The sequence below is a fragment of the Silene latifolia genome, chromosome Y (assembly GCF_048544455.1).
Source record: "Silene latifolia isolate original U9 population chromosome Y, ASM4854445v1, whole genome shotgun sequence".
NCBI lineage: Eukaryota > Viridiplantae > Streptophyta > Magnoliopsida > Caryophyllales > Caryophyllaceae > Silene > Silene latifolia.
In genome coordinates, this window is record NC_133538.1 from 289,119,126 (window position 1) to 289,143,772 (window position 24,647).

General features: G+C 40.7%; 1 non-coding gene across 1 annotated transcript; it reads right to left on the reverse strand.

The window, feature by feature from the left end:
- Positions 1-12,054: 12,054 nt before the first annotated feature.
- Positions 12,055-12,163, reverse strand: LOC141636112 (small nucleolar RNA R71). Its single transcript, XR_012540746.1, has one exon. It is a non-coding gene; the product is annotated as a small nucleolar RNA R71 (small nucleolar RNA).
- Positions 12,164-24,647: the final 12,484 nt, after the last annotated feature.

Here is a 24,647-nt window from a genome sequence, read left to right on the forward strand (position 1 = left end):
AAACTATTTTATTCTGCAACATACCCTTACTCGACAGAGTAAGGGCTACTCGATAGAGTGCCCCCAAGACCATAAATACGGAGTATTACAGATTCACTCAATCGAGTGATTAATCTACTCGATCGACCACCTGCAGGATGAGAAACCACTCGATCGACCTAAATTCCATTCGATCGAGCAGTTTTGAGCGCCCATTCTACTCGATCGTATTAATCGTTCCTCTTGACCGAGTATTGTTGACTTGGATTAGCTTCCTGAGACGGTTTTCCGGGCCTTTAGCAACCTCCCATGTTCATGGTCGGTTTGGGGAGGTCCCTTTATTCGCGCATTTTGTGAGTTTTTCCGTATTTACTCTCTTTCTCCTTCAGTTTGCATTTCCTGTCCATGTTTTGGTACAATGGGGGCATTGTACGGTTAGGTTTGGGGAGGTTATGCATCCATATCTGTGTCTGCATTTTGTTTTCATTGCATTTCAGTTATCACGTTCAATTTACGTTTGCATTATTGTTTATTTTTGTTAAAAATTCAAAAATTCAATAAAAATCAGAAAATTGTTAAAAATTCAAAAAATCACGTTTATTTTAGCATGTAGATTGAGTCGGAACGGTCGATTTCAATGATGAAATTGCACTGCATTTGTCTTTTTGCTTAAGCCTTGCATTGAACTGTTATCTTTTAGCTTTGTCTTATTGCATATCTACGAGTTAATGTTTAATTTAGCTGAAAGAATAGACTTGACCTGAAATTTTGGCAAGCTACTTATAATTTCTAAGGATTAGAGCCTTATAAACTGGTGTCATTTATGACCGGTTTCATGTAGGATTGTGAGTAGTTACTCCTTGCATAACATGTATCATCAATTTGCACATATATGAAATTCAATTGCTTTTTGCCTTCATACATTCGGGTTAGTGGTTGGTGTCACATGCAGGTAGGTGCTTACATTTCCCTTTTCTTTCGTTTTTACCCATAAACTTCACATTAGCGAAATTTGCCAGTTGACCTTTTGCTACATTCCAAATTTAGCCTGCCTTGTCAAGCTAGTTTAGTGTATGTTTTGCGGTATATATTACATAGTATCAAATTTTGGCTTGTATCTGTTGACTTGGAGTTGTTAATTTATGAAGGAAAGGAGGATGATGAAAAAAGACGTGAAAAAGAAAAAAAAGGAATGAAAAAAAAAAGATTTCAAAAAAAAGGATGTTGTTTGTTAGTCGGTTTCACTCCTATATTCTATCTTATATCATTTGAGGAGTATGTTCAGTTTGGTTTGGTGAGATTTTGTGCCAATTGAAGGGCATATGCTTAATTCAAAATTGAGTAAGGATGGATGTTGTCATATGGTTTTGTTTAGGTACTAGCTTGATCACCTATACCTCCACATTCCCATAAATGTTTTGCCTTTTCTTACCCATTGCCTCACTTCACCACATCTTTGTAAGCCCTCGGCTGTGACAGGACCTTGTTTGGTTGGAATGTGTGTACGGTAGTTAGAGTTGTCTGTCAGATTAGTTGCATGCATGTTTATGTGGGTCGTAGTTTAGGTGAGCGACTATTTTTCTTTCTCTCTTACATATATATGTTCACCCTTTGCTTCATGGGAGAAGAGTGACCCGTGAGAGTCCATTATTTAAGGTCTTGCAAGGTCGACGGTTCAGCTTTATTATAAACATCTTACAACTCGTTTGCATTTGACTGTTTGCTATAATTGTTAGCTTGCTTGCATTAAATTGGCTTAAGTGGGCATTTGTAGCTAGCTCTGAGTTATCTTTTCCGTTCCATTAGTTGCATTTTAGTTTACTCGAGGACGAGTAAAGGTTTGGTTTGGGGAGATTTGATACGTGCATTTTATATAGTCTTTTTAGTCTATTCTTGCACGCATCTTTATGCTATTTTAGTAGTTATTTGCTACGAATATGCCCCGAATTGCATACTTTGGAAGTTCTTGTATTAATTGCAGGAATGAGCTCAGAAATGCGGAATCAAGCCTAAAACATGTCCCTACGCATGCATTTAGGAGATGAGTTGAGTCGGAGCTTGGAAAGTGCTATTTTGAGATGCGCATTGGAGTAAGGAAGTTAGGCGAGCCAAGAGAGTGCTTCAATTTGCTAGTTCCTGCTTGTAAGAGCCATATCTCGATTTCTACAACAGTTATTAAGGTGATTCCAGATGTAGGTGAAAGCTTATCCTCTTAGCTTTCCAACGCCACCAACCACGCCCTATTTGACCAAGTAACGAAGAAATGGCAGCCATTTGACGTTCAGTGCGCGAAGCAGGAATTACGCGCTGAGAAGTGCTCGATCGATAACTATTTCTATTCGATCGAGAGCCCATTTGCTCGATCGAGAGCTACTTCTTCTCGATCGAGTGATTAAAGGGAAAGAAGTCCTCGATCGAGAGGAATTGTTCTCGATCGAGAGGAATGCTAAGGAATATCACTCGATCGAGAGCCTTAAGTGCTTGATCGAGCAACAATCTTTGACGGGCTTGGCCTGTTTCGTTAATTAGGTTTTATTATTTTATGTTTTTGCTATAAATAAGGCTTGCACGCCAGTTTTAAGGGGGGAATCCGGGGGGACTCTCTTTTTCTCTCCCTTTACTCGGTCACTGCTACTTTTACACTGTTACTTTGTTACTTTGCTCTTCCTTCACGGATCAATAATTCAGTAATTCATTCCTTCTCATTAGTTTTATTTAATGTTTATTTCTTCTTTATTTCTTGTTCTCTATTTAATTATGTCTAGCTAAATCCCCTTAGTATGTTAGGATTAGGGAAGCCGTGGTAGCAATGTTTTAATTGACTTGAATGGATTAGTCTTGCGATAAGAATTGTATTAGGCAATTTAATTGTTATTAGGTCGAATGAATGCATGCAGGAGACCAATTTATCTAGTTAAACCCGACCTGGATCGAAAGATTGGAATGGAAGGCTTGCTTAATTACAATAGGGTATTGTAGTGAGGGCGAAAGCTAAGCTATTTACGTTCTAGGGCGGTTTAAGGACCGAAAGGTGACGACCATAGCTCTTCTTATCAATAGTTTAATCGTCTCAGTATTCCCGATAGTATAGCTACCACGGTGGACCGACTCCTAGCGTATTTTATTTCTCTTATTGTTAATTTCTTTTATCCCTTTTCTCTTGCCTTTAGCCTCGTAGTTCGGATTAGTCCAATTCAATCAAACCCCCAATTGTGACATTTAGACAGATAAATAGACAAATAGATAGTACACCGCCTCCCTGTGGAGATCGACCCTACTTACCGCTGACTTCTGTTAGTAGTACTTAGGTATTTATTTTTGGTACGAAACGACAGTATCAAATTTTGGCGCCGTTGCCGGGGAGGCAATCTATTTATTTATTTGTTTCATTTTATCTGTTTTTAGCCTCAGGGGATTTTTCCCTTGAGGCCGTTTTAATCTTTTTCCTTTAGTGTTGTTTTGATAGGCCTTACAGGGTACTACCTAGAAGCAGTTCTAGGTGAAAGATCGTCAAAGGGAAGGCTTGAGTACCTTTGACCCGTCACCTATGTCCCATTATATGGAATGTACCGGTGATTTTATCGGGAGATGTGGTGTCTTTCTTGGGCATGATGCGGTTTCTTATTTGGCAGAGATTGACGAAGTTTACGCGTTCAAGCAGCGCAGTCGAGCTAGTCAAGCAACGGTAGTTGTGCCGCCACATCCACCCTATCAATGGCCACCGCAACCAGATCCTCCTGATATACAAGAAGAAGAGATTGCGGAGCTGAAATCCTTGATGGAGACACTTGCATTCCAAGCGCAAAAATATGTCTCGCGAGTTGATGAGCTCGAGTCTGTAGTTGCTTAGCTAGCAGTTGAGATGGAGATAGAAGAGATCGCGGAGCTGACATATTTAATGGGAACGCTTGTATCACAAATGCAAGAGAGCAATAAAAATATGGACGCTCGATTCCTTAAGCTCGAAACTGAAATTGCTCAGTTAGCAGCTGAGATGCAAGAAGAAGAGGTATACCTTGCTGAGAGCGGTCTTTCCCCTGAGGAAACCATGCTACCCAATGCAGAGGATGACCTCTATGACTCGGATGACGAGTTTCTATCTTATTTTAATGCCTCACGCGAAGATTTCAGCCCTGTACAGGAGGAATCACTCGATCGAGTGACTAATATAGGTCGATCGAGTGATTTGCCAGGAGAAAGTGCTCGATCGAGTGGAATTCAGGAGGAAATTGGTCGATCGAGTAGCTATTCCGCTCGATCGACTGATTTGGCCATTGGGAGCTTTGATTCGTCATATGGGTTTGATTTAGATGACGATTTTGATGATGATAATGGATACGGTGAATCTCCCCTATTCAAAGCCGAGCTGGATGCACTTGAGGCTGAAATTTACGGGACGAATTCCACTGAGGAGGGTGACAAAGAGACAGCTGAGTCGGTATTTGCTCCTCGCACGGATGAGGTATTACACTCTTTTGTCGATGACTCCATCGAGAGCAACCTACTTGAGGTAATTAGCGGTAATTTTATTATTGTTGATTTTCAAAGTAAACTACCTCATTTGACTCGTGCTAATTCTTGTAATGCTATACCCCCTCCCATGTGGACGTATAACTTAACTGTCTTTCACCGTACTTGTCATGTCAAAATTGCTAATCTGAATCGGGACCCTAATATATTGACAATTGCTCCCGCGCTCCTTTATTTTGTGGATAAATTTAAGAGCGCTCATAGGAAATTTGTACGACTTAAAAAGTTAAACATCTTTATTTCCTATTTTGCTATTCCACTTTGGTGCTACTTATGCTTTTTTGTAGCACATGCGCAGGTTTATGATTTAATGCTGCGCGCTTTGAGCTGTTTTGATTGTGACTAATTAGAGAGCTCGAAGAAAAGAAGGTCGAGCTGGGACCTGACTGAAGCTAGCGCTAGCCGGCGATTTATTTCTGCATTTTTATTTACCTTAAGTTGTAATAAATGGTTTTTATACCATAGACTATCTCAGTATGCTTGTCTAGTTAGTTTACGGGCTGTTTACGTTGCGTTTTTGCAGGAAATACATTGAGAATCACTCGATCGAGTAGTTTTTCTACTCGATCGAGCACTTTAGCTGATGGATTCACTCGATCGAGTGATTAATCTACTCGATCGACCACCTGCAGGATGAGAAACCACTCGATCGACCTAAATTCCATTCGATCGAGCAGTTTTGAGCGCCCATTCTACTCGATCAGACACTATTCCTCTTGACCGAGTATTGTTGACTTGGATTAGCTTCCTGAGACGGTTTTCCGGGCCTTTAGCAACCTCCCATGTTCATGGTCGGTTTGGGGAGGTCCCTTTATTCGCGCATTTTGTGAGTTTTTCCGTATTTACTCTCTTTCTCCTTCAGTTTGCATTTCCTGTCCATGTTTTGGTACAATGGGGGCATTGTACGGTTAGGTTTGGGGAGGTTATGCATCCATATCTGTGTCTGCATTTTGTTTTCATTGCATTTCAGTTATCACGTTCAATTTACGTTTGCATTATTGTTTATTTTTGTTAAAAATTCAAAAATTCAATAAAAATCAGAAAATTGTTAAAAATTCAAAAAATCACGTTTATTTTAGCATGTAGATTGAGTCGGAACGGTCGATTTCAATGATGAAATTGCACTGCATTTGTCTTTTTGCTTAAGCCTTGCATTGAACTGTTATCTTTTAGCTTTGTCTTATTGCATATCTACGAGTTAATGTTTAATTTAGCTGAACGAATAGACTTGACCTGAAATTTTGGCAAGCTACTTCTAATTTCTAAGGATTAGAGCCTTATAAACTGGTGTCATTTATGACCGGTTTCATGTAGGATTGTGAGTAGTTACTCCTTGCATAACATGTATCATCAATTTGCACATATATGAAATTCAATTGCTTTTTGCCTTCATACATTCGGGTTAGTGGTTGGTGTCACATGCAGGGAGGTGCTTACATTTCCCTTTTCTTTCGTTTTTACCCATAAACTTCACATTAGCCAAATTTGCCAGTTGACCTTTAGCTACATTCCAAATTTAGCCTGCCTTGTCAAGCTAGTTTAGTTTATGTTTTGCGGTATATATTTCATAGTATCAAATTTTGGCTTGTATCTGTTGACTTGGAGTTGGTAATTTATGAAGGAAAGGAGGATGATGAAAAAAGACGTGAAAAAGAAAAAAAGGGAATGAAAAAAAAAAAGATTTCAAAAAAAAGGATGTTGTTTGTTAGTCGGTTTTACTCCTATATTCTATCTTATATCATTTGAGGAGTATGTTCAGTTTGGTTTGGTGAGATTTTATGCCAATTGAAGGGCATATGCTTAATTCAAAATTGAGTAAGGATGGATGTTGCCATATGGTTTTGTTTAGGTACTAGCTTGATCACCTATACCTCCACATTCCCATAAATGCTTTGCCTTTTCTTACCCATTGCCTCACTTCACCACATCTTTGTAAGCCCTCGGCTGTGACAGGACCTTGTTTGGTTGGAATGTGTGTACGGTAGTTAGAATTGTCTGTCATATTAGTTGCATGCATGTTTATGTGGGTCGTAGTTTAGGTGAGCGACTATTTTTCTTTCTCTCTTACATATATATGTTCACCCTTTGCTTCATGAGAGAAGAGTGACCCGTGAGAGTCCATTATTTAAGGCCTTGCAAGGTCGACGGTTCAGCTTTATTATAAACATCTTACAACTCGTTTGCATTTGACTGTTTGCTATAATTGTTAGCTTGCTTGCATTAAATTGGCTTAAGTGGGCATTTGTAGCTAGCTCTGAGTTATCTTTTCCGTTCCATTAGTTGCATTTTAGTTTACTCGAGGACGAGTAAAGGTTTGATTTGGGGAGATTTGATACGTGCATTTTATATAGTCTTTTTAGTCTATTCTTGCACGCATCTTTATGCTATTTTAGTAGTTATTTGCTACGAATATGCCCCGAATTGCATACTTTGGAAGTTCTTGTATTAATTGCAGGAATGAGCTTAGAAATGCGGAATCAAGCCTAAAACATGTCCCTACGAATGCATTTAGGAGATGAGTTGAGTCGGAGCTTGGAAAGTGCTATTTTGAGATGCGCATTGGAGTAAGGAAGTTAGGCGAGCCAAGAGAGTGCTTCAATTTGCTAGTTCCTGCTTGTAAGAGCCATATCTCGAGTTCTACAACAGTTATTAAGGTGATTCCAGTTGGAGGTGAAAGCTTATCCTCTTAGCTTTCCAACGCCACCAACCACGCCCTATTTGACCAAGTAACGAAGAAATGGCAGTCATTTGAAGTTCAGTGCGCGAAGCAGTAATTACGCGCTGAGAAGTGCTCGATCGATAACTATTTCTATTCGATCGAGAGCCCATTTGCTCGATCGAGAGCTACTTCTTCTCGATCGAGTGATTAAAGGGAAAGAAGTCCTCGATCGAGAGGAATTGTTCTCGATCGAGAGGAATGCTAAGGAATATCACTCGATCGAGAGCCTTAAGTGCTTGATCGAGCAACAATCTTTGACGGGCTTGGCCTGTTTCGTTAATTAGGTTTTATTATTTTATGTTTTTGCTATAAATAAGGCTTGCACGCCAGTTTTAAGGGGGAATCCTGGGGACTCTCTTTTTCTCTCCCTTTACTCGGTGGCCACCGCTACTTTTACATGTTACTTTGCTCTTCCTTTAGGATCAATAATTCAGTAATTCATTCCTTCTCATTACTTTTATTTAATGTTTATTTCTTTTTTATTTCTTGTTCTCTATTTAATTAGGTCTAGCTAAATCCCCTTAGTATGTTAGGATTAGGGAAGCCGTGGTAGCAATATTTTAATTCACTTGAATGGATTAGTCTTGCGATAAGAATTGTATTAGGCAATTTAATTGTTATTAGGTCGAATGAATGCATGCAGGAGACCAATTTATCTAGTTAACCCCGACCTGGATCGAAAGATTGGAAGGGAAGGCTTGCTTAATTACAATAGGGTATTGTAGTGAGGGCGAAAGCTAAGCTATTTACGCTCTAGGGCGGTTTAAGGACCGAAAGGTGACGACCATAGCTCTTCTTATCAATAGTTTAATCATCTCAGTATTCCCGATAGTATAGCCACCACGGTGGACCGACTCCTAGCGTATTTTCTTTCTCTTATTGTTAATTTCTTTTATCCCTTTTCTCTTGCCTTTAGCCTCAGTAGTTCAGTTAGTCTAATTCAATCAAACCCCCAATTGTGACATTTAGACAGATAAATAGACAAATAGATAGTACACCGCCTCCCTGTGGAGATCGACCTTACTTACCGCTGACTTCTGTTAGTAGTACTTAGGTATTTATTTTTGGTACGAAACGACAGTATCAATCATCCCAAAAGTATTGTCTAGCATCATAAGTGAACCGCTTCTTCTGCTGCCACGAAAGCTCGGGTGGTATCTTACCTGTCAAAGCAAAATTAGCATAATCAGCAAACCACGGAGGTGGATAAGACCCCGAATTAGTAATAGCTAATAGACTCTCATCAGGAAAAGAATCATTAATAGGTAACAAATCCTCCCATTCTATCAGCTGCAGACGAGATAAATGGTCAGCCACCACATTCTCTGGTCCTTTCTTATCTTTGATCTCCAAATCAAACTCCTGCAAAAGGAGTATCCACCTCAAAAGCCTTGGCTTCGCATCCTTCTTAAGAAAGAGAGTCTTCAGCGCTGCATGGTCAGTATAAACAACAACCTTAGAACCTAACAAATAAGACCGAAATTTGTCTAACGCAAAAACTACAGCTAGAAACTCCTTCTCGGTGGTATAATAATTGACTTGAGCCTCATACAGAGTTCGGCTCGCATAATATATGGCATTCAAAGCTTTATTCTTCCGCTTTCCCAAAACTGCACCAATCGCATAATTGCTGGCATCACACATAATCTCAAATGGGAGGTCCCAATCAGGCGGCTGAATGATTGGCGCAGAAACTAGAGCCTCCTTCAACCTGTTAAAAGATAAAAGGCACTCATCAGTAAACTTAAAGACAGCATCCTTAAGGAGCAATTGTGTAAGTGGTTTAGCAATTTTTGAAAAATCCTTAATGAAACGCCGATAGAAACCAGCGTGACCAAGGAAACTCCTCACTCCTTTATAATTCACGGGAGGAGGCAATTGCTCAATCACCTGAACCTTTGCTTTATCAACATGTATACCCTTATCAGAAATCAGATGCCCTAACACAACTCCCTCATTGACCATGAACTGACATTTTTCCCAGTTTAAAACAAGATTAACATCAATACAACACTGCATGACTTTATCAAGATAAGCTAAACAACGATCAAAGTCATTACGATAAACTGAGAAATCATCCATAAATACCTCAATAATGTTCTCTATATAATCAGAAAAAATCCCCATCATGCACCTCTGAAAGGTAGCTGGGGCGTTACACAATCCGAAGGGCATCCTGTGGTACGCAAAAACACCCTGTGGACAGGTAAAAGTGGTCTTACTCTGATCATCTGGATGAATAGGGATCTGAAAGAACCCTGAATATCCGTCTAGAAAACAGAAAAATTTTTTAGAAGCAAGTCTTTCAGTCATTTGGTCAACAAAAGGGAGGGGGAAGTGATCTTTCCTTGTGGCGGCATTCAACTGTCTATAATCAATGCACATCCGCCACCCTGTCACAACTCGTGTTGGTATTAATTCATTTTTCTCATTTTTAACCACGGTAGTCCCTCCTTTCTTCGGAACTACCTGAACTGGGCTAACCCACTTGGAGTTGCCAACTGTATAAATAATACCTGCATCGAGTAGTTTCATCACCTCCGCCATAACAACTTCCTGCATCTTCAGGTTCAACTTGCGTTGACCCTGTTTGTAAGGCTTGTGGCCTTCCTCCAGCTCTATCCAATGCATACAAATATCAGGGCTGATGCCCTTAATATTATCCAAAGAGTAACCTAAAGCCTTCCTGTTTTTCTTAAGCACACTGATACGTGCATATTCTATACACTTTATCTCCGGTTTTGGCACGTATTTCCATGCGTATTTGTTAGCTTTAAGCTACTATTTCTCCCGAAACGGTTTACTTTGCATTTTCTATGATTTATTGTAGGAATGAATGGAAGTAAGCTAAATCGAGCCTAAATCGTCCTCCGGAGGCAACTTCAGGGAAGCTTGGAAGAAGGAGGTTCGTACTCACTCACCTCGGGATGCGTGCATTGGAGTGAGGAGCTGTTTTTGAAGAAAATAAGTGTTTCTGCACAGCACCATCAGTCGATTGACTATGCTGTAAAGTCGATCGACCACTGAAGTTCATCAGACGCTACTGGATTGCTACCATCAGTCGATCGACCATGCTGACCGGTCGATGGACCAGTCTGCGAGCTGAGATTTATTTCTTCGTGTTAGACTTTTAAAAGCCCAACTTATAATTAACTTTGAGGCATCTTTTATAAGTAGAACGCATCAATTATTAGGTTATGCTTTTTCATTATTGAAGAACTCAGTTTTTAGATCTAGTTTTGAGAGACGGAGAACCTCGAATCGGATTACGTTGTTCATCTTAGTAAGTTTTATGCAAGTTTCCTCTTCTTTTAATTCTTGTTATTTCAATTCTTGTTCTACCAATTTAATTCCATAAATTCATCTTTTGTCTTTTGTCTTTTATTTAAATTCAATCATGTCAATCTTGTTCTTTGTTATCAATTTAGCAATTATTTTAGGGGGCGTTTGGTTCAATAGCATGGAATGGAATGGATTGGAATATGAATCCATAATGGTATGGGGTTCTAAATCCATTCCTTCATAAACTTGTTTGGTTCATCTTAAAATTGTAAAAGGGTGGAATGGAGTTTGATACCAAGGGTGGGAGTTGGGTATGAGATTCTAGGGGGATGGAATGGAGTTAGAATCCATTGGGTATCTAACTCCATTCCAAAAGACTCCAACCAAACATTGGAATGGAGCAAATCCATTCCAATCCATTCCAAGAGAGCCAACCAAACACCCCCTTAGTTTTAGTTATGCGTAGCTAATTGTTTTGATTGGGAACGAGGTGAGCCATGGCATAAATTAGGATTGTTTGTTAGCATGAATTCTTCCGTATCGAACTTGTTGTCTTTTGATAAGCCTTTTTACTAGATTGAAAGATTAGTAATTAGAATTATCATTAGATTGGAATTTCTCTTGAGTGAAAGCTTTGAGAAATTTCGGGGAATTAGAAGACCGCAAGGTTAATTTGAGCATAGATCGAAAGGCTTGCTTATACCCCCTGAGACCGTATTATAGGATTTCTGCTACCTTATTGTCCTGACCATTGCCATGGTGAACCGAATTTCCCGATCCTCTTTTTATCTTGTTGAGAAATTTCATTTTAGAATTTAGTCAAGTTAGTCAACCAATCTCAAAACCCCCCAATTAATTGTTAGTTTTATAGACTGAAAAATAGCAAACAAAATCAACCTTGTCTCTCTGTGGTTCAACCCTTACTATAACTAGCTATAGTTTTAGTTTCGAATTATAAATTTAATTTTGATACAAAACGACGGTATCAAATTTTGGCGCCGTTGCCGGGGAGAAGGCGTAATTCTGTTTGCTTTATTTTAGTTTATTTTTCTTGTCTCAAGGAACTTTGGTTCCTTGAGGCCGTTGCTTACCTTTGCTTCTAGTTTTGCCTTTGCACAGTTAGAAGACAGGTTTTTGAGAGGAAGACTTGAGTACTCTCATTTTGGCAATTATGGCTACAATATATGATAATCTTCAGCCGAAGGAGCACCACCTTCCAAAGGGGCACTAGTTACCTACCCCTACTACCGGTAACTTCGAGTTTCGTTCCTCTTATATCGATTTAGTGGAGTGAAATCAGTTTGCTGGTCTACCAGATGAGGACCCCTTGAAGCATATGGAAATTTTCACAGACTATTGCTGTTCCATACCTATACCAGCTGGGGTGACTCAGGATGAAGTAAAGGGGTTGTTGTTCTTATACTCCTTGAAGGATTCGGCGCGAGATTGGTACCGCTACCTTGATAGGGTAGCAGCTGGAGTCACAGATTGGACATCCCTCGCATTGGCCTTCTACAAAAAATACTTCCCACTTGCAAAGATTGATGCTTTGAGAAGTAAAATTTCTAACTTCCAGCAAGGTAATGATGAGGAATTTTGTGAAGCATGGGGACGTTTCAAGAACTTGGTTCGGTCCGTCCCTCACCACGGTTTTCAGCAGTGGTACCTTTGCAATGTATTCTATGACGCTCTATATGATGATTACAAGGTCATCCTGGATGCAGCTGCTAATGGTAGGTTCCAAAACAATACCGGTCAAAATAAAGGTTGGAATACTATTGAGGAGATGGCAGTCCATAGAGCTGAGTTTGGAAGTTCGCGTGGAAAGTCACGAAAGCAAAGTGATGAAATGAGTACCGTTGTGACACTCATTACTTCTATCACTACTCGTCTTGAGAAGCTTGAGACGACTGAAGCTTCCAAGGAGAGAGTTGAAATTCCCGTTCATAACTCAAATGAGATCGAGGAATTGAGGGAAATGGTCCGAGGCCTTTCGGTTCAAGTGGCGAATATGGAAGCAGCCGGGATTGAGTCCTCAAAGAATTTTGTGAAGCAGTTGGAGAATATAGAGGCTAAGCAAGTCGCCAATTCTTCAAGCAAATGTGAAGGGCCAATTAAAACGATAAATGCCATTAATCTCCGAAGTGGCCTCTCTTATGAAAGTATCGACAAGACAAAGGAAGACTCGGGAAAAGATGAAGAAGCTCGTTTAAATTCTAGTGCAAAAACGAGCTCAATTGCCAGTACTTCTGGTCGATCGACCAATATTGTCAGTCGATCGACTGAAGCGTCAGATAAAATAGTTTCTGATCAGAAACTATTCACACCCAGCACAATCAGTCGATCGACCAACATTGTCAGTCGATCGACTGAGTCACCTGACGAAATCAATTCTGAACAGGAACTGTTTACGCCCAGCCATGTTGGTCGATCGAACACTCACATCAGTCGATCGACTGGAATCCCAGAGCAGGATGCAAATCCGTCAACTAGTTTGCATGATTCTTCACTCATTGATGATTTGACGGGGGTTTTAAACTTACGGAAGCCGAAGGTTACTGATCCTACGGCCAGTGTTGCAGTCCCGTATCCGGAGCATTTGAAGGCTACTAAGCTGGAGCGTAAGTTTGGTAAGTTTCTGGAGATGGTCCAGAATCTCGAGGTAACGGTTCCTTTCACTGATTTAATTACCCAGGTACCCTCTTACGCTAAATTTATGAAGGATATTTTAAATCATAAGAGAAATTTTCGTGATGTTGGTAATATTGCTTTTGTGGAAGAATGTAATGCTCTTTCGCAAATCAATGTACCACCTAAATTAAAGGACCCGGGTAGTTTTTCAATTCCTTGCACTATAGGTAACCACGAAATTGGAAAGGCCTTTTGTGATTTAGTGGCCAGTGTCAGCGTCATGCCCTATTCTGTTTCTGAAAGTTTAAACATTGGTAGACTTAAGGTGACCGATATTACCGTTCAAATGGCAAATAGATCGACTCAGAGACCTATAGGAGTTCTAGAGGATGTACCCGTTCGAGTGGGTAAGTTTTTTATTCCTGTCTATTTCGTTGTTTTGGACATTGCAGAGGACAGTCAGATACCTATTATTTTAGGCAGACCGTTTTTACATACAGCTGGGGCTGTAATAGATGTCAAACGCGGAACCATCACCTTAGAGGTAGGGGATGACACCATTGAGTTCAGTCTTGCTCACAAGGCGACTGAACCTACTGATGAGGATACGTGTTATTCCATTGATATTGTTGACTGTGGTTACTTTAGAATCGGAGGGAATCCTTAGCCAAGGATCCCTTAGCCGATCTAACCCATTTAGATGAGTGTGCGGGTGTCTGGTGGAGAATGTTGAGGAGCCAGATGATTTGGTAGCCTCAATAGAGAGCTACGAGCTCAATGAGGAAGAAGATGAGATGCTTTTAAGCTTGGCCAACGAGAACTTGGTCAACACTTGCTACACCATTGAAGCTGATTCTGTCTATGTTGTAGAGGTAAAGGTGCGAGAGCGTAAGCCACTTCCTCCTAATCTTAAGTATGTTTTCTAGATGATATGGAGCAGTACCCAGCTATTGTTAGCTCTAAACTTAATGATGACCAGCTGTCTGCCTTGATATGTGTGCTAAAGAAAAACAGGAAGGCTTTGGGTTACTCTTTGGATGACATTAAGGGCATCAACCTTGATGTTTGTATGCACAGGATAGAGCTGGAGGAAGGCCACAAACCTTACAGACAGAGTCAACGCAAGTTGAACCCGAAGATGCAGGAAGTTGTTATGGCTGAGGTGATGAAACTACTCGATGCAGGTATTATTTATACAGTTGGCAACTCCAAGTGGGTTAGCTTGATTCAGGTAGTCCCGAAGAAAGGAGGGACTACCGTGGTTAAAAATGAGAAAAATGAATTAATACCAACTCGAGTAGTGACAGGGTGGCGGATGTGCATTGATTATAGACAGTTGAATGCCGCCACCAAGAAAGACCACTTCCCCTTCCCTTTTGTTGACCAAATGACTGAAAGACTTGCTTCTAACAAATTTTTCTGTTTTCTAGACGGATATTCAGGGTTCTTTCAGATCCCTATTCATCCGGACGATCAGAGTAAGACCACTTTTACCTGTCCACAGGGTGTTTTTGCATATCGTAGAATGCCTTTCGGATTGTGTAACGCCCCTGCTACCTTTCAGAGGTGCATGATGGGGATTTTTTCTGATTATATAGAGAATATTATGGAAGTATTCATGGATGATTTCTCAGTTTATAGTAGTGACTTTGATCGTTGTTTAGCTAACCTTGATAAAGTCATGCAGCGTTGTATAGATGTTAATCTTGTTTTAAATTGGGAAAAGTGTCAATTTATGGTCAATGAGGGAGTTGTGTTAGGGCATCTAATTTCTGATAAAGGTATACATGTTGATAAGGCAAAGGTGCAGGTGATTGAGCAATTACCTCCTCCCGTGAATGTTAAAGGAGTGAGGAGTTTCCTAGGTCTTATTTGGTTTTTACCGGCGTTTCATTAAGGATTTTTCAAAAATTGCCAAACCACTTACACATTTGCTCCTCAAGGATGCTGTCTTTGAATTTACTGATGAGTGCCTTACCGCTTTTAACAGGTTAAAGGAGGCCCTAGTTTCTGCGCCAATCATTCAGCCGCCTGATTGGGACCTCCCATTTGAGATCATGTGTAATGCCAGCGATTATGCGGTCGGTGCAGTCTTGGGACAGCGGAAGAACAAAGCTTTGAATGCCATATATTATGCGAGCCGAACTCTGGATGAGGCTCAAATTAATTATTTCACCACTGAGAAGGAGTTTCTAGCTGTAGTTTTTGCCTTAGACAAATTTCGGTCTTATTTGTTAGGTTCTAAGGTTATTATTTATACTGACCATGCAGCGTTGAAGACTCTCTTTATTAAGAAAGATGCGAAGCCGAGGCTTTTGAGCTGGATACTCCTTTTGCAGGAGTTTGATTTGGAGATCAAGGATAAGAAAGGAGCAGAGAATGTGGTAGCTGACCACCTATCTCGTCTGCAGCTGACAGAAAGGGAGGATTCGTTGCCTATTAATGATTCTTTTCCTGATGAGAGTTTGTTAGCTATTACTACTTCAGGGTCTTATCCACCTCCGTGGTTTGCTGATTTTGCTAATTTTGCTGTGACAGGTAAGATACCACCCGAGCTTTCATGGCAGCAGAAGAAGCGGTTTGCTTATGATGCTAGACAATATTTTTGGGATGATCCTTATGTTTTCAAGGAATGCGCAGACGGTCTCATACGGAGATGCGTACCTCAATGGGAGGTGAAGGATATCCTAGAGGCTTGCCACTCTTCTGCTTATGGTGGTCATCACGGTCCGTCCAGGACTGTAGCTAAGGTACTCTAATCTGGTTTCTATTGGCCAACTTTGCATGCAGATTGTCGCAATTTTGTTCTTTGAGTGCGATGCTTGTCAAAGATCGGGGAATATTTCAAGAAGACATGAGATGCCACAGGTAGGCATTCTTGAGGTTGAGATTTTCGATGTCTGGGGCATTGATTATCAAGGACCTTTTCCGAGCAGTCAAGGTAATAAATATATCCTCGTAGCTGTAGATTATGTATCCAAATGGGTGGAAGCTATTGCTACTCCCCATTGTGATGCAAAGGCCGTGAATAAACTGTTTAAAAAGATTATTTTCCCTCGTTTTGGTGTCCCTCGGGTTGTCATTAGCGATGGGGGAATGCATTTTAAAGAGAAACAACTTAGTGCTTTATTGACTAAATTCGGTGTCCAACATCGTAGAGGTTTGGGGTATCATCCCCAAACTAGTGGTCAGGTTGAGGTTTCTAACAGAGAATTGAAAGAAGTCTTCGCTAAAGCTGTTTCTAAATCATGGAAAGATTGGAGTCTTAAGTTAGATGATGTCTTATGGGCTTATAGAATTGCGTTTAAGACGCCAATCGGGATGTCACCATACCGATTGATTTATGGTAAGACATGTCATTTACCTGTTGAGTTAGAGCGTAAGTCTTGGTGGGCTATTTGTGATTTGAATTTGGATCCTAACCTCTCTCGTGAGAAACGCATGACACAGCTGAATGAGCTGGAGGAATTTAGGCTGCTGGCCTATGACAATGCAAGGATCTACAAGGAGAAAACAAAGCGCTGGCACGACAAGAGAATCATCAAGCGCGAGTTCCATATTGGCGATAAGGTACTTCTTTTTAACGCTCGTATCCGTTTATTTCCTGGTAAGCTGAAATCCAGGTGGACTGGCCCTTACACGGTCACAGCGGTCACAAAGTTCGGATCAGTTGAATTGGAAACCTCTGCTGGAGAAAGATTCAAAGTTAATGGCCAATATGTGAAGCATTATCATGGATCAGATGCATATGTTGGGAAAGTCGAGGTATTGTACTTCAACCCGTTATCGGATGATGCAAAGTGAGGTAAAAAGGTCGTGCGAGACCTCTTAAACCAGCGCTAACTGGGAGGCAACCCAGGTTGTAATTAATTGTAATTTAGGAATTTTTTTTGTTATTTCATTTAATTTGCATTTTTGAGTTTTTTTTTGGTATTCTTTAATTTCTTTTAATTTGCAATTTCTTGGTTTGGGAATATGTGCGCCTTTGATAATTTTTGCAGGAATTTATTTTATGCGAAGTGCGTAGGTGGTTTACTGGATGTTTGTGAGAGAAAGTCGGGAAATTATGATGGCAAAATGAATTTTTGACGAATTAAGGTTTAATTGCCAGCGTTGGCAGTCGATCGACTGAAGTGAAGAAACTAGAAGCTACTGTGCAGGGATATTAGTCGATCGACTAGGTCAATGAGTCGATCGACCAATACACGAGACTCCAGAAGCTGTTAAATGAAAGATCGGTCGATCGACCGAGTAAAGTGGTCGATCGACCACTCCACTGGATCAGAATACAACTAAAAAGGGAAGTTTTCACTCATTCATTCATTCACTTTCACAAACTCAGAAAATCATAAGCAAACCCTAATTTCATCCCCCTTTTCGCGATTTTCACCTGAAATCTCGTCTTACACTTGATTTTTCTTGCTTTAATCTTCAAGTTTCTTCAAGGTATGTCTCTAATCCCATTTACATGCTCTATTTTCGATTTTACTGCGGTTTTATGCGAAATTTTCGAGTATTGTGCATTTGAGATGGAAAAATCGATTTGAGGAAATTAATTTTTCGGATTGATTTCTTGTCTTTTCTATGCTTTAATCGCTTGTTCTACCCTTTCCCCCTTGATTTTCGACACTAGCTAGCAACGAGGAGGCGATTAAAGCCGTTTTCCCCAAAATCTCGAAACCCTAATTTGCGTTTCACATCTGATTTTGATTCGGGTTTCCGTAAATTGACATTGTTAGGGGATTTCTGTTGCTAATGAAGATTCTTTTGCAGGTAACAACAATGACAAAAGGGAAGGAGCACATGCACGAGGGACAGTCGAGCCAAGGCCTTGCCAAGCGGCCACGAGGACCGCCACTGATGATTGCTAACACCACGGATAGTCTACCTGACTATCCGCAGGTTATCTTTTCCTCTTCTACTCAGCGGGCTAGATTTTCTCTGTTTGTTGCGAAAATGAAAGTCACAGCTACCCGGTTTCTCCATAAACCTACCTTAGAGAAATTAGGCTGTTACGAGACGGTTGTGTCCCTGCTCAACGGGACGGGTATGACAGGTTTAGTGGACATGGCTGAGTTCACGTATTATATTTTGACCCTTGAATTCTTTTCGTCTTATGCTTTTGACTCGGCCGCTTTCGTGGCTGATAAGACTAATCCTTGCATTTCCTTTCGGCTTTTCAATGTCAACTACTCCCTGACATTAGCTGATTTTGCTAGTTTTCTGGGTCTTTATTTCGAGGGCAGAACCTCGGATACCTCTGATGTTCACCGGGTCATGTGGTCTTGCATTAGTGACTTTCACGGGCCTAAAAGGACGGGCACTTCCGTCCACTTGCCCCCTCTTCGATATTTTCTACGGCTAATGGGTAATACCATTTTTGGCCGTAAAGAGTCAAATAATGTGAATAACATCGAACTGTCTATTTTAGTGGGCTATCTGAACATTGAAAGTCGGATAGCCCGTATCTATAACATCGCTTATTTGACCGCTGCTCACTTTAAGACTGTAAGTTAGGGCACTTTGACCACTATTGCTTGTGGTGGGTTGGTGACGCGTCTCGCCAATCGTCTTGTTTTACTTTTCCCTCGACAGGAGGACCCTATTCACCTTGACCTACGTTTCATGGACCTTGCATACGCGAGGGCCGTCCACTGGGTCGATAGACAGAGACGGTGGAAGATCGATTCTTTCATCTGCGACCCCATCCCAGTTACAGGGTACCCTCCTGTCCTGCCCCTCACCACTGTTCAGGGGGCAGCTCGGTCGCCCTTGCCTAGTTACAGGCTTCCTCTGGTGGCGGCCACTACTACTGCTAGCAGTTCGAGGAGAGCTCGTGCCTCCTCTTCACAGGCACCCTCTACCTCTACTACTGCTCCCACTGGCTACCCGGCCACTTTTCAACCACCTACTCCTTTGGTTGTCCCTCCGGTCATGGACCAGAGGGCAATGTTACGTGTATTGGGTGATTTGTGCAGGAGCTTTGACCAGCACAGGCTAGATACGGCTCTAGCCCTGTACCCAGTCTACGAGGAGTTAGCCCGAGGGGGGATGCTCCCACAGGGTGCTTGGACTCACCCTTCCTACTTTGTCCCTCCTGTGGGCGGCTACCCTCAGCCTTCCAGGAGACCCCCTCCTACTACTACTGCTGGTGCCTCCACTTCCAGGAGAGCCACTACTGCTGCTGCTGAGGCGGACGAGGAGAGCGACTAGGGGTCCGGAGAGTCTAGTGGAGAGGAGTACGATGGTAGAGATTAGATGCTGGTGACCTCCCCGTTTTTGGCTGGTTTGGGGAGGTCGTATTTTGTGAGTTCCTTCCTTTCTTTATTAGTTTCCTTTTATTTTATTATGCATTTATTCTCCCATATTCTGCTGGTGATTTGCTGATGAGCACAATGAGGGCATTGTGCGTTTTGGTTTGGGGAGGGTATTTGTATATGCCTTTTGTTTTGCATCTGCATTTGTTTTTTATTGCATTTTAGTCACATGTTTAGTGCATTTCTGTTTGCATTTGTTTTTTTCATTCATTCAAAAAAAAAAAAACAAACAAAGAGAAAAAATTTGAAAATTCATTAAAATCAAAAATATCACGTTTACTTTTGCATATAGTTGAGTCGGATTGGAGTTATTAATGATGATTTTCCACTATTAGTCAAATATGCCATTCCTTGCCTTTTCACAGCTGCTTAGCGAGAATTATAAGTGATTTCTCAAATTTTGTTATGGAATTCATTTCGGGTAATTAGAATTGACTCATTACTTTTGGCAAACTACTTATACTTTCTGAGATATAGAGCCTATAACTGGTGACATTCATGACCGGTTAATTTAGGATTGAGAGTAGTACTCCCTTCATTTCATGTTTTGCACGTGTATGAGTTTTGATTGCTTATTGCCTATACGCATTGGTTTGTGGTCGGTATTGCATGTTTTGAGAACTATTGCATCCTCCCCTTTCTCATTTTACCCCATTAACTCCACTATAAGCTATAACTGCCAGTTGCCCTCAACTACATCCCATACTTAGCCTACCATTGTGCCAAGCTAGGAAGTAGTAGAGGAATTTTTGTCGGATTAGAAGCGGTTTTGGGTTCGTTTTGTACTGATGGAGTGAGTATTGATGAGAAGTGAAGGGGATGTTAATGTTTCAGCTGGAAAGAAAGAAAAAAAATTCCGGAAAAATGAAAAAAAAAGGGGACGTTTACAGGGGCAGAGCTCGGTTGTGACAGGGTGGTCGATCGACTGCCATCACTGGTCGATCGACCACCAGCTCAGAAGTTGAAAAAAAAAGAGTGAAAAGAAAAAAAAAAGAAGAAAGAACAATAAGATATTTGAAAAAAATAATGATTTGGTTGAATAGAGAACACGCCTCATGTGCCTACTTCATGAATTAGAGGCGTTTGTTTGGGATATTGTGTTGCCTAGTCCTTTAAAGGCATGATTTATAATTCGAGTTGGAGGGATGGGACGCGGTTTCTAATGGTTCGTTAGGTATTAGCTTGGCTCTTACCTTCACAATCCCATACTTGTTTTGCCCATCTTTCCAACTTAGCCTCACATATCCAAATTTTGCAATAGTTCGGCATGTAATAGTCTTTGACGGTGGTTATGCGTGTGTACGGTAGCTAGAATCATTATTCATGCTAGTCAAGCATACATGTTTTGTCGGTCGCAGTCTAGGTGAGAGACGGTATTTTTCCTTCCTCTCTTTTACATATAATCTTACCATTTGCTTTGTTGAGGGAAGAGTGACCCCGGGAGAGTCCGAATCTATGAGTCTTGCAAGGTCGAACGCCCGATTTAATTCCATGATATGCATAAATTTGTTCACTTGATTTAAGCTTTGCAGTAGTTGACTGTGTGTGTAATACTCCGTATTTATAAGTCTTGGGGTACTCTATCGAGTAGCCCTTACTCTGTCGAGTAAGGGTAAGTTGCGAGATAAAATAGTTTCTGACCTGTTGGGTACTCGATCGAGTAGCTGGGGTACTCGATCGAGTAAGGGGGTACTCGATCGAGTACCTTGGGTACTCGATCGAGTGTCCGGTTTTACGGGGAGTTTTCTCGGGTTTGTTAATTATGAGATTAAGGTATTTAAACATAGTCGTCATTGTTTTAAATCACTTTTACAAAACCTAAAACCCGGTTTAAGAGAGAAAGCAACCAGTTCATCTTCCTAATCGCATCCTTAGCAATTCCGGAGTTCGACGGTCGGTTCTTGTCGTTATTCGTATCGTTGAGTTCCCTGCGTCGAGGGTAAGCTTTTAATATAATTTTTATAATGTTTTGTTAAGTTTGGTTAAACCCTAATTTAGAGATTGGGGGTTTTGTGTGTAGTTTGTGATGTGAAGCCTCTATGTGTTATATGATAGGAGGAGGGTTCGTAGAAGAGACTTTTTGATACAAATTGTTGATACCGTCCGATCATTGTTGTGCTTTCTGCAGGGATTTCCTACTCGTATTATTCCCATAATGGGATGATTGTTGATGTGTTGAGATTGATTGTTTGATATAGTAATTGTATTGTGACTACCGTGATTGTGATTGTGATTGGTTGTCTATGGTTCTCGAGATGCGTTCTCGGTTGAGTGGAGTCACTTGCGGGAGTGGCTTCACGCCTAGTTTCGCCCTTCGTGGAACCCGCCACGGAAGGGGATGTGCACATTAATGGACAGGGTTATCGCTCGGTATGATGAGCGGGGCTTAGGTGGGAACGGCTGCGGTCCCCCATCGGCGTGGCGGGTCCAAAGGTGGACGATCGTGATTGAGATGATTGGAATTGGTTGGTGGTGTGTGTGTGATTAAGCTGTTTGTTTATCTTATTGTTGATATATGTATTGAATTGTGTGATTAGTACTGACCCCGTTTAAATGTTTTAAAAGCTGTGGTGATCCATTCGGGGTGGTGAGCGATTATTGAGCGGTGTGTGATATGACGCGTATGGGATAGCTGGGATGAGTCATCACGTGGCGTTAGAAGTCTTCATTTGTGTCGACGAAGTCTAGTAGCTTTGATAGTTTTAGTCAGTAGACCGTATGAGAACCTTGTAATTCCTTTTATTAGTTTTGGTTTGAACATGTAATCACTTAATCTATAATTACTTTAAAAGTACGTTTCTTTATTGTCTTATGATATTCAAGTACCTCGCAACCGAGATGGTAGTATCCTTATACCGAGTGGTCCGGTAAGGCACTTGGAGTATGGGGGTGTTACAAATGGTATCGGAGCGACGATTTTGGAACCTGTAACAAATGAACATAATGAACATAGGGAGTCTAATAAAATGAACCTGGTGTATGTGTAATGGGAGCCCCAGCTGATGCTAGGTTTTGGGTGAGTAGGCGCCCTCACTTCAAAATCTTGGCCCCATGATACTTAAGCCATTCACATGGTATGGGAACGTGGAGTCCGTGTGTATATGTGCGACGTGTATGTTAATTGTGCTGTATATGGTTTGTTGAAAGCATGTTGCATGATAGTTGGTTGACATGTTGGTTGGAATCGTTGGAAAAGTATATGAGAATGATGAGTGATATGGTAGAAAAAGAAAGTAGTTCGTATATGATGATGTGTGATGAAGTGGATTTGTAATGTTGTTGTATTAGCAACATGGAAATAGGATTTGTAGTGTATGGGTGTGGTTTGTGTTATGAAAAGTTATGAAAATTTAAAACATGCGAGTAATACATGATTGAAAGTTGAATGTTATATGAGCATGATAGATGGTAATGTTTGACTTTTGGTAAGTAGTAACATGAAGAGGTTCAATGATATGTGTTTTATATAACGAATTGGATGAAAAGCATGATGGTTGTTTATAACGTGGCACTTGACAACACGAAGTAGATTATTTTGTTAATTGTATGAGGAGTCGCGCAGATTTGAATGCGTAGTTGTAATCATAATGTTGAAATAATAATGAATGCATAGTACGTTAGGGTATGTGAGATAACATTCGGGTAGTATTCACGAGTCTGCATGACTCGATCGAGTGGGTTTGATTCGATCGAGTGGGTACTTGTCGTTATTTTGACCAGAATCGTGTTTTTGGGCACTCGATCGAGTATGGGGTCACTCGATCGAGTAGCCGGGCTACTCGGTCGAGTAAGTCAGAGATCAGAAGGTTTGTTTGGGTTCTGGAGTCGGGGCACTCGATCGAGATGTTGGGCACTCGATCGAGTAGCCTCAACTCGATCGAGTAGGTTCTGGTACTCGATCGAGTGGGGTCTGTGCAGGTCATATGCGTATTTCGGGTCATATGTTTGTCTTTTGACATTCGTTGCATATTATGTTTAATTCAAAGGTGTTGTATTACTTCTTTATGCATTGTTTTACGTATGTGTTGGTCCTGAAGCGTAAGTTACCCAATCTTATGATGTAAAGAGTGGCACTATGATGAGTATGAGTTCGGTGGGGAGGACATGAGTTATATGTGATTATGATAGATGGTGGAAAAATAAAAGGAAGATTGGTATAGTTTATTGAGGCATGGCGCACGTTTTGCGAGACGGGATGAGTCATATGATTGTGTGTTGAGTAATGTAAAAATAAGTGAATATAGACAAGGGATGATGTGAGTATAATGAACGTGAGAATGAAAAGATTGAAAGTAAGAATGTGGATAGTGGCAGCTTGAGATGTGTAAAGAGTTAAGGAGGGAAATGGTTAGGAGTCGTGTGGGTTATGGATTTATGTAGTGAAAGTTCGTTTAAAGGGGTTGAGAAGAGTAATATATAGTGAACTTTGTGGAGACATGTCGCGAGGTGTATTTGTAGACAGTGAGTGAGTTTGGGAGGTTTGGTTTATTAAAAGATGAAACTACTGTGTGATTTCCTTGGGTAATTAACGGTATTAAATGAATTCTGATTTCTAGAGATGTAAAAAGGGGGATGCAATTGTTTGAACATTAAACGTTGGTTCTATGGATAGATTAGTGGCAGGTATGAGTGATAGCATAATAAGAGAAGATCCATGGTAAGAAAGAGTGAGATGATGTCGGTAGAAAATAATGGAATTAAGTTTTGGAGCAACGAAGGGGTAACCTTGATTTCTAAAGAGTTAGCTAGAAGGAATAAGGAGTTGAACTATTAATTGGTATTATTGAGTGTAAAGAGAAAAGAAGGATAAAAGTAAGCTGAGGAAAATGTTCACCGGAGCTATGTGATATAAAGATAAGAAATCATCGAAATATGTGATGGTATCACGAGGATGTTAGCTAAAGGTTATATAGGAGTTTCAGGGCAACATGATTGGTAATGAGTTTCGAGGAATTAAGGGAGTAAGAAGTTGGTGGAGTATTGGCACGATACGAGATATTTGGTGGAGAGTTGGATGACAATACAAATAAGATAGCATTGGAAATAATGTTGAGGTAATTTTGTGGATGGGTTTGATGTTCGTTATTTGCAATGTTAACCAAAAATGGTAGAAACACCATGTTTTTTTGATATGAGTGTAAGAGATTTGATATACGAGCAGCGGTGGCATTGTGGTGTTATCACTAATG